Source organism: Passer domesticus, chromosome 13 (genome assembly GCF_036417665.1).
Source record: "Passer domesticus isolate bPasDom1 chromosome 13, bPasDom1.hap1, whole genome shotgun sequence".
Lineage (NCBI taxonomy): Eukaryota > Metazoa > Chordata > Aves > Passeriformes > Passeridae > Passer > Passer domesticus.
In genome coordinates this window covers 9,380,044-9,391,552 of record NC_087486.1, presented here as the reverse complement: position 1 = coordinate 9,391,552, position 11,509 = coordinate 9,380,044, and positions in this window count along the sequence as shown.

Below are 11,509 nucleotides of genomic sequence, written 5' to 3'. Positions count from 1 at the left end.
GAATTTTGGGCTGCTGAAAAGACTACATCACCTCTATGTCACCTCCGCTCCCAGACACTCCCTTTCACAGGAGATAAAACCACCAAGCTGACAACAAAAACAACTCACCAAGAACAGCCCAGCAGCTCCTATCTGATATCTTTCTGTTTAGACAGACACCATCTAAACCCCAAGCTGCCTTTTGAAGGGGTGAGGTGCAGGAGGCACCTCAGGACCCCAGCCCTGAGTACCAAACCCAGGCAGCAACCCCACTGCCCCTCACCATCACCAGAGGAGAGCCACCAGCCACGAAGGGCACTGCTGACAGAGCAGGGACAGGCAGACCTGGGGCACTGGGGCTCCACCAGCAGCACCACACTGTCCTACAGCCCAGCCTGAGAAGTGATTCCTCAGTAAAGTTACCAAAAGCCACTATTAAACATGTATTTGTAGGCAGTTAGAGCACATAGGGCTCTGTCTATCATAGGGCTGTGGTACTCACTCAGGGCTTGCCTATAGTATCCTCATCACAGACGGTGCTGAATGCCTTGGTTTGGAGCAAGTAGCCAAAGAATCATTTCAATTTAATTGCAAAATAAATGTTAGGCTAGTCCTTATATGTTTTGCATACAGATTGCAAGTGCCATCATAAATACTAATGGGTCAAATACCCCCCAGTGTCAGTAAATCATCAGCAACGGATGTGGAAAGGAATTAATTTTCCTTCAGCTTATCCTGAAAGAATTGCAGCAAGACCTTTTTTTATTGTGTTTGATTAAATGCTGGTGGTATAACATAATTTCCCCTAACCATTAAAACCGCTGGTGCTGTACTTCTGCATAAATGCCTCTAATGTGATGAGACCATATTTAATATTTACTCTTCCAAAGTTAATACATTTAGGGGAGACATTTTGTGCACTAAAAATAGTTCCTTGGTCTTGGATTTCCATGTAGGGCTGTGAAATGATGTGTCTGCTGTGATTGCAACAGATGAATAAGAAAAAAAGCCTCTAAAAAAATAAACAAACCTATGACTAACCCACAAAACAAGGGAAAAATCCCACTGCAGCCGGTCTCGACCCTGGCTGATCCAGAGGGTTTCACAAGCACTGTCTCTGCAGTCTTGCCCATCCCAAACTCTGTTTGACAAACTCATTCCCTGTTTGTTTAATGCACAAGTGAAGACTAGACTTGTGGAGGGTCTGACTAGGCATTTTTTCATGGAGGGTTTTAACAGGTACGTTTTCCCATGGCAGCTTAGCTTGGGGATGAGGTGGGACTGGTTTTGGTTGCAGGCAGCTCTTCCTTCTCCTGAGATGGCCAAAGATGCTGGAGATCCAGCAGGAAGTCATGGGGGGGAGGTGCCCAGCCCCCAGCCAAGTCTTGGGGCACAGGGTGGGCCCACAGCTTTGCCCATACCCATCGCTCATCCATGAGAGGGTGCTGTGGGCACAGGTCCTGGGCCTTGTCTGCCATCAGGCATAAATCATGCAAACAGCAGAGTTTATGGGGAATTAGGTGGTAAGAGGAATGCAGCTCCCTTCCAAAATCAGAAGTCAGGTGCTAGTGGTACTGTTTGTGCTGGGAGAAATGAGCCCTGGGGGAGTCTGAGCTCTGCTGGTGTGTGCAGTGCTGAGATGGACTTTCCCAAAGTGGTGGGATTCTGGCATTTCCCAAAGTGCTGGGATGGTGTTTCCCAGCTAAACCCACTCTGCTGAGTATCAGATGCAGTGTTTTTCCTCAGGAGTAGCTGCTGTACATTCAGATGTAATAAAGATTAAAGTAATTGACTGCCTGTGCTTACATTTTAAGTGGTACTTTATAATGCTGACACCGAGCACGAGGAGAGAATGCAGAGGTTAAAATACTGCTGTTACACCTGGTGATTAGCAGCCCTGCAGTGAGCTCCAAATGGTCAGATCAATGAAATGGAGTTTTTCCAGGGGAAAAAAAAAGGCAGGTCAAGAAAGCAAAATAACACATCTGCAGCCATAACTCCAGGAGAATTATTCCCAGGAGAGAGCTGCTGAGGACACCAGCCATCCATGTGGGAATGGACCTGCCACGTGCTCTGCCTCCGTCCAAACATCTCCCTGTGCAGGCTGGAGCGCAGTACCCCGCAAGAGAGAAAATTCCCTGCAGACAACAAGGTACCAAAACCCCTTCCAAGAATGCTCAGCTATAAATAGGTGTTTGTTGTGTGGGATGCCACAAATAACACTGACACTCCACAGAGCGACCGTCAGGCAGGGGATGAATTCCTGCCCTTAATAAGAAAGCAGGATAAATAAAGCATTTCTAAAAGAGGGAAATCAGCAATTTTTGCAGCTCCAGCTTTAAAATTAGTAAGTTTGGGGAATAAAGCACAACAGCCCTTGTGCCCTGCATTCCCAAAGCCAGCTTGAGGCAGGTGCCGTGCTGGGGGACACAGGAGTGACCAGCACAGAGAGACCAGCACACAGACCTGGCATGCTGCAGCCCCCCTGAAGGGCTGTTCTGGAGAGCCATCAGGAATGAGCTGGTTCCAATCAGGTTTTTTAATCCACCCCACAGGGTCGAGCAGCACAGGGCCAAGCAGCATCACTGTGTGGCCAGAGGCAGCCTGGGGACACTCATCCCTGTGCCACGAGCATCACCTGCTCAGCACCAGCTCTCTCCTAGCCCATGGCTGAGATTTTAGGCTGAGTCACAAGGATGCCAAGGCACAGTCAGCCACAAGGCACATTTTTTGGCACAGCAAGAGCAAGATGTCTGCTGAGCCGTGAGGACTGAGGTCACTGCTCTGATCTGAAGCCTGTGAGCATCTCCCCAGTCCTCTGTGCATGGTGCACAGCAGCTCCAAAACCAGCTCATACAAACACACCAGGAGGAAGGAGGAGTATAAATAAAGGAGCATAAATAGCTGAGCTCCAGGAGCACAGGCTGGGAGCAGCAAGGGCATGGCACAACCAGAGTGTGCCAAGAGTGGCTGTGCCTCCCCCACTCCATCAACAGCCACAGCTCCCCCACCAGCACCCTGACAGGCACCTGCAGTGTTTTCCATCCCAAGCATTAGTGGATATTCAGTGATGGTGAAGTAACAGCCACACCTGACACCAAGGGAGCTGTCACTGCTGCCCCTGGCTCACAGCTGCCTGTTGGAAAATGTGACCTGAGAGCTGAAACTCAGTCTAACTCTCTGCTTCTTAATGGGGGAACACAGGATGCCATTACTGGCTTCTGAGACTGCTCACTGACTTTTTTTTATAGTTTTACAAAGACTTTGGCTTAGCTAAGGGTTTCACCTCTTGATAATTAAGGGGACAACAGCTGCTTCAGCAAACAGAATTACCTTACACTAAGGCAGTTGGCAGCACTCTCTGATGGCCCGAGGAATCACACTGGGGCCCTCACAGAAATCCCATTTCAGCTGATTTTCCAGTCTGAGGGTGGTGTTTGCTGGCTGCTGGAGAGCTGCGATGCTGGGGGCTGGCAGAACTGAAATTGTCATGTGTACACAAACTCATTTTGCCTTTTGGTTTCTGTAATGTATCAGTGAAAGCAGTTTGTTGGAAATGAGGGAATCAGGGAAAAGGTTTGTGGACCTGGAGGGCTGTACTGATGGGGTGAATAAGCATGGAATTGTCTCATTGCTGAATGACTGGAAAGAACGAGGAGTCTGTTTGCAGCAGCAACTGAAGCACCTCCCAGACTCAGCCGTAGGCTAAACCCAGCTGGAATGAGCATCTGCAGCCCTCAGAAGGGAAGCAGCACGAGCAGGGGCTCTGCTGACAAAATATCCTGTCTCCTTCTCTTCATTTTGTGCCTCTTGGTCTTTCCCAGGGAGACTGTGTGTGGCTGTGACCGTGTCCCCTGTAGGACATGACACTCAGAGCAGGGCTGTCCCCACCCCGAGGGTGCTCCTGCGATCTGGTACAAGTGGAACGCCAGCCACAGGTGGCAATTTTCTTTACATTTTGCTCATAGAGTTTGACTCATGGCAGACTAAAAGTCAGAGCCCAGAGCACTTGGGTTGGGGGAACAAATGACACCTGAAACACCAAAGGCAATGGGCAGGCTGGCACGGGTTCACTGCCTGCACCTCTGGCTGTCACACCTCTGCCCCCAAGCCTGGCCTCCCGTGGGTGCTGCAGCCCTTTTAGGATGCTCTTGGCCCCTATCTGAGCAAGAGGACTGACAGGCCCAGATCCTCCACAGACGAATTTGTTTCACAATCAAACATAAACAGAAAGAAAAGCCTGGACTGAAACACCTCTGCCCCCAACCCAGCCCCAGCTCTGTTCCTCTCATCACCAGCCCCCAGCCCATATGCTGGCTTTGATCCCACTCCCCCAGTGCCCCACACAGCTGAGCTCTGGTGCAGCTCAGCAGCACTGGGGGCTGCCCAGTTCCCACTCCAGCATGAGTAGCTGTGTCCCCAAATCATCAAAGCAGGGAACATAACTCCCTCCTAACGAAGAAGAGGAGCTGTGGTGCTGCCAGTGCCATGCAGGGCTCAAGCCCTGCTTTGCCATCCCCCAGAGCCATCATCTGCCCTCAGTGCAGTTTTCATGGAGTCACAGTTTGAACTGGGTTGGAAGAAACCTTAAAACTCATTTGCACCCCCCTGCCATGGGCAGGGACACCTTTCACTACCCCAGTTGCTCCAAGCCCCATCCAGCCTGGCCTTGAACATTTCCAGGGATGGGGAAGACACAGGAAACATGTGCAAGTGTCCCAGCACCCTCACAGGGAAGAATTCCCTTTTAATATTGAATATAAATCTACCCCCTTCAGCTTGAAGCCATTCCCGATTCTCCTGTCTCTCCATGCTCTTATACCAAGTCCCTCTCCAGCATTACCGCAGCCCCTTAGGTGCTGGAAGGCTTTTGGCACCTTCACCTGGGGAGGGGAGGGAAGCAAAGACATCACTCGGCGGCATGGAGAGCATCATCTAAGATGCGGAACACACGAGTCATCCCCGCGGCAGCGGCAGCCGGGCCGGCAGAGCCCAGGATCAGAGCGGTGCCGGTGCCGGCAGAGCCCAGGATCACCGGCAGAGCCCAGGATCAGAGCGGTGCCGGTGCCGGCAGAGCCCAGGATCACCGGCAGAGCCCAGGATCAGAGCGGTGCCGGTGCCGGTACCGGCAGAGCCCAGGATCAGAGCGGTGCCGGTGCCGGTGCCGGCAGAGCCCAGGATCACCGGCAGAGCCCAGGATCACAGCGGTGCCGGTGCCGGCAGAGCCCAGGATCGCCGCCGAACCGGCCGAGCCCGGCTTGCTCGGCTCCCGGCCCCTCTTTCCTCCCTTCCTGCCCGCCACCTGCAGCCGCTGGCTCTGCTCCGGGCTCCCTTCCTGCTCCTGGGACAGGGACAGGGACAGGAACAGGGACTGGGATAAGGACATGGGCCCCGAGGCATGCCAGGATGCTCAGCACCCCTGCAGCCTGGGGACCAGCTTCCATGTGCTCTGTGCTCTGTTTTGCTTAGTGATGCAAGCAATGTGAAGATGTTACCACAGTAATTTTATGACTTTTCAAGTCTAGTTTGATGGCAAATTGGCACTCCAGCCCCATGGGCAGGTGATTGTGGTGCAGAACACCAGAGCCATAGCTGCTCCTTGTCCCCATTTACCTGTCCTGGTGGCACAAGCTGGTGGGTGAGAGCAAGGCTGGAGTTGACAAAATAAATCCATAAATAAACAAAACCTTCATAGAGAAGCAACACAGCCTGCTGCAGACAGGGTTCTCCCCAGCCCACTCCAACTCTCCCAGACCATTCCCTGGACCAGGGAGCAGAGGTGACCCGGAGTGACACAGGGCTGTGCCTGAAGGAGCAGCTTTTGTGGTGGCAGCACGTGGGAATTGCTCTTTTCTGCAGGAATATGAGGCCCCAGCAAGGCCACTGCCAAGATCCTGATGATGAACACCCCACTTGTGCATGCTCCAGCCTGGACACTGCTGGCTCTGGGCAGGCATCCCAGTGCTGGGGAAAGCATTTTTGGGAGTGCAGTGCCACTGGGCTGCTTCGCATTGCCACGTGGACAACACTGAGTGCCTGCAGAGCAATTTCATCCCCTGGGACAGCCCAGGAGCAGCTGAGGAAACTGCCTGCAGTGGCACTTGCTGTGCCTGTGCAGGGACAGCTCTGCGTGGCTCCCAGCTTTGGCATTTCCAGTGAGCTCCACATGAACCACTAGAGCACCAAGCAATGCAGCAAAGCCACAGGGGAAGGGTGGAGAGTCTGAAATTGTGGGCTTTTGTCAGGTACAAACACTGCTTGGCTGTGCAGCAGCTACTTCCCATGTGGTTAATGCAAAGAAATGGTGAAAATAGCTGAAAGCAGCATTTGCTGTAGTGATGGAGCAGAATCCACCTGACAGAGGCAGAGCCCTGTTTCAGCTGCCCAGAAGCTGCTGCATCCCCAGCTCAGAGTCAAAAAGCACTTGGAGATTTTTTTGGGTAAAGGCATGGAGTGCTTGAGCCAGAGAGGAATGGCTGAACTTCTTCTGGAATTAATTGCAGGCCCTTGGTGTGTGGGAGCAGCAGGACAGATGGAGGCTGGGAATGACAGATCAGAGCCCAGCCTGAGCAGGACTTCTACTGAGTGACACTAAAACTGCAAATGTCCCCAACTCACTGCAGCTCCTCTCTGGGTTTTCCCAAGGCAGATGTGAACCCCAATATGAAATGCCTTTAAAACACAAACATGGCCTAACACTTGTCCTGACATTTCCTACCCTACTGTTTATGAGAGAAGAACCACCAAATCAGGCTGGATGACACCAGCAACCACCAAGGAGCAAATCTGTGCTGAAGCTGTGGGGTTAAAGAGCTTCTCCTTAGTCAGCTCCCACCCACGGGCACAGAAGCTACTCAGGAATTACAGCTGAGCAACCCACCAGTGCCAGCATCCACACTCTCCTGAAATTACAAAGGTTTTTATCTTATAAAAGTATATTGCAGGCACATCTATAATGAATATCTTGAGATATCTGTATATGAAAATCTATATGGGTAAATACCTATAGATAGATAGCTCTATAAATATAGTTTTTCATCTGCAGGTAGTCAGATCTGCAGATATCTTGAATATCTGCAAATGAAAAACTATACTCCTAGAATTTAAGGCTGAAAAATCCAATTCCACATGGGAAGAGAGAGAAGAGTTTGCCTGTGTGCTGAGCTGTACTCAGTGATACTTGAATATTCCAACTCAGAATATTCTCTGATCCTGTGTGATTCTGTGTGGCACCAGCCACCACCAAGGCTCAGTCTTGGGGTGCTCACAGCACAGGAGGTTCCCTGCAGCCCCATGGCAGGTGCTCATCCTGGACAGGATCTGAACTTTGCCTCCAAGGAAGTATGGGCAGCTACCAAGAAGCTGGGGCATACATCAATGGCTTGAATAGTGGTTATCTTAAAAATATTTTTATTTTTTCTGGTGTTCCTGGGTATTGGGAGCATGGCAGATGGGTGCTCAGGACCAGTGAGGGTGATCCAGAGTGAGGGCTCCCCCTCTCCCAGCCCAGGCCAGGCAGCAGCACAGGACACTGCCTGTGTCATGCACAAATCTGCATTTTATGCCACAGCAGATGAAGAGCTGCTGTTCTCACAGCTGTCTGACACAGAAATCATGCTTTGGGAAGTTCCTGGAGGAGGCAAAGTAAAAATCCACCCAAATAGAGGCAGAACACTGCAGAAGCCCAGTTTCCTGGGCAGCCTCCACTGCCCAGGCAGGACCTCTCTCTCTGACCCCCTTTTCCCCCCAGGATTTCAGCACCCACTCCCACCCCCACACTACTGGTTTGTAACCAAAGGCCACTGCAAACTAGACTGAGATCACCAGATCATTTTATGTTAGACACTAAACAGACGTGAGATGATCACTTCAACTTAATTATATCATAATTAAGCCTTCATATTCCTGTCATCTGGAACTGTCAGCGGCAGCCTGAGTGGAGCTGCTGCTCCTCTCCAAGAGCCATCACTCAGTGCTTCTGAGAGGTGTCAAAATAGGGGTAATTTTGCCTGCAGAGCCAGCTCATGGCTGTAAACAAGCGGCCGTGCTTCACTTCAGAGCTCTGCAGTGCAGCAGGGGGGCTCTGGCATCCCCTTGCCAGTGGTGTGGGCTAATGATTGCCCAGGGAATGTGGCAGCCTCGGTGCCCGTGTCCCAGCACTGGCACCAGCATTGCACCCCCACATGAAATCCTCCCTGCCTTGTGTGAGCCAGCTGTGTAAAACGTGTATTTAATCACGTTATTGGGAAAAGTTAAATTTAACTCGGCATGTACGTTTCCCTCCAGGATCAGAAAATGAGGCTGGGGATATAAATGTGGGGAAGATGCCTTTCCCTGAGGTTCAGCTGAGCACAGCCCCCAGTACAGCACATGCAGCAAGCTGGATGGGCTCTGTCTGTGCTAAGGAGAACCATGTTCCCTCCCAGCCTCTCTGCTCACCAGCCTGATCCTGCTCCCTCACAGCCTCAAGACATCCATCCACAAACCCAGGCTTTCTTCTTCTCCTTTGGATGCCTCCCCTCCAGGCCAAGTCACAGAGCTCCCTGTGCATGCAGGCACTACTGTAACTATAATTTTATTATTATTTAATCTTATAAGCACCCTGTAAAGCTTGCAAGGTTTTATTTAGGATTGTCTGTCAAAATTCCTGTCACCTTTGTGGTTTCCAAATGAGTCATTACCACTGCTCCAGCAACACCCCATCAGCTACTGGGCAGGTGGAAAAGAATGTCTCCTTCAATTGAAGCAGTGATTAATTAGAAGTTTAATAACTTCTGTGGAGGGTTTCCTTCGCCCTTGGCCAGTGCACCTGCTGCTGACCTTTTCTTTCTCCATGCTTTAACAAAGTCCCAATTAATCACCCTGTGAGGTGGCTGTGACTCAGTGCCTCCTCCAAGCAAGCCGTGCCTCCTTCTGGGGAGCCCTCTGACCTCCAGCCCTGCCTCCAGCCCACGTGGCTTTTGGTCCTTGTCAACATGGTCTGATTTGTTTGTGGAGCCTGGCAGGACACACATGGGAGCAAAAGGCAAGCCACAGCCAGCCACTGGAGTGTGCTTGGCACGTGGCAGCCAGGATGTGCTGAGCAGCTCGAGCAGGGGCTCACAACCTAAAATTAATGTGAGGACAGACAGTGATGCTGATCTTCTTCCTCCACCTGCTCCATCCTCAGAAGGAGCTGGGGTGGGAGGCTGGAGGAGGGCTGGCTCACAGCCCTGCCCAGCCCAGGACAGACAGTGAGATGCTGTGGCAGGTGGAGGCATCAGGGTGGAGATCCCAGCCCTGGAGATCCTGAGCAGCCTCTGGAGCAGCTAACCCTGGATTAGATTGTATTCCATGAGCTGCAGCAGCAGGAGCAGCCACTCTGCCCCTTGCTGTCCCTGTGTCCCCAGCATGCAGAGCTGGCCCTGCCACCCCACTGACCCAGGCAGCACCACGGCAGAGAGAGGAGAGATCCAGCTGCAGGCAGAGGCACACAGAGCAAATTACAGCAGAGCTGCTAAAATCCACAGCACAGCTTTTTGCATCCACGCACTTTTGCAGGGGAAAGCTGTTAACCACATTTGTCTTCCTGAGCTGCTTATCTGATGAAACTGCTGCCCTGTGCAAGGCTAGGCTGGCCCCAAACAGGCGCCTGTTTGCCCTTTCTTGCTCCCGAGTTTGACTTTCTGCTGTTTGTCTTCACAATTCAGCAATTCAGTAAACAGCTGCAAAGGACGTTTCATTCCTTGAAAAGAATCCATTCCTCTTAGCCCAGCTCTGTGCACAGCAGTTCTGGAGATGGTTGCACAACTCCCTGAGCTCTTAAAAAACATCAGTGTTGAGAGGTTAAAGATTTTAAAGCCTGCTGCCACCTATGGATGGAAGGAAAGCAGTGAGAGCAGGAATCCTCCCGGGAGCATGCCTGACTGGAAGGACACCTGAACTGTGGATGAAGTCCTTGGCACTGGGGAGATGCCAGCAGCCCAGAAAGACAGGAGCTCCCTCTTTCTTCAGACAAACCCAACAAAGTGTAGGACACAAAGGGCTCAGGAAAGCTATTGGGAAATTTGCTACCCATCATGTGATACAAATAGTACAGGGAGGAAGTAAGCCTGGTTTTTGGCCTGCTGTGTTAATCTGATTATGGTGTTTTCACTGACAGACTGTAGCTTGCCTTTCCCTTTGCTTATTTGTTCTGTTGTAATTAAATCCTTAAAAAAACCTGTACATATTTGCATTCAGATTTCTAAGGTGATAATTTCTGCAATAGTACTTAAAAAACCACCTGGAATGGATATTTTTGGGGCCATGAAAACTACAGAGCAGCATATTCTACCTTCACTGGAGGAAACAGGGATATGTCTAATACAGATAATGTTATAGATAACACCACATTTGTAATATGGATGTGCTGTTTTTATAGCACTGTCCCTAGCAGAGCCCTTAGCTCATGAAGAAGCTCTTTGGGCCATGGCAGGGGACATCTCCCATCCCAAGAGAATCCCACCAGACCTCACAGGGAGCCCTGCTGACCCCTGCCCAGCAGGACCAACCTTCACCTCACACTGGGCAAAGAGGAGAGGGCAGGGACTGTGCTGCAGACAAAGACCACACTTCACTGTTAAATGAGATGTTGTTTGGCACATGGTGCTCATACACCTTTTTTTTATTATTATTTTTTTTTGCTCTGGTTATCCCCATGCATGCTCTGGAAGTAGAAAATGAGCTGAAAGCAGGCACAACCTGATCCCCTGATCTCAGGCACCCACCACCTTACCCTTTAGAAACAGATTTACTTTCAGCACAGGGTTCAAGATGTCCTACTGTTTTATTAGGTTTTTGTTGTTGGTTTTTTTTTTCTTTTTTTTTTGTAATTTCATCAGCTTCTTAAAAAACCTGTTTTTCTTTTATCCTGAGTCATTTCACATGAAGAAACTATTGTTCTAAAGTGTGACTCATCAGTTTGCATCACCACTTTCCAAACCCCTCGGGGGCACGTGGGCTTCAAAGCAGGGAATGGGAGCCAGCCTTTATTTACCAATAAATAGGCACTTCATTTCTGCATTGACTCACGGCTGGTTAAGCCTTGGTTTGCTCCTGTTCCTCAGTGAACCTGGAGTGATCGTTCTGTTTGCTTTTGTAATCGTTTTTATGAGGAGCATTCACATGAACCACATCTCACTGCCAATCTGTCTGCTGTTTAAGTACAAATGCTTGCAAGGAAAGTCAAGTATCTAAGTGACAGAGCTGAAATACCTGGAAATATCAAGTTCATAGAAACTGCCACAAGGCAGAAAACACAACTGTTGGTTAATGAGACACCTCTAATTACAAAAATTCATGGGGAAAAGGAGGCCAACATCCAAATTATCCACTTCACTGAGGCTGTTACACAGATCCTAACTATATATTTTGAAATCTGAATCAAAGGAGCTCTTTTGGAGCTAGAATCCCCTCTGTCACTCAGAGATACATCACCCCAGTCCAGCAAATGCAGCACCAGCAGCATGTGAGGGATGAACAAATTTTGCATGAGCAAAACTGAGCCTTG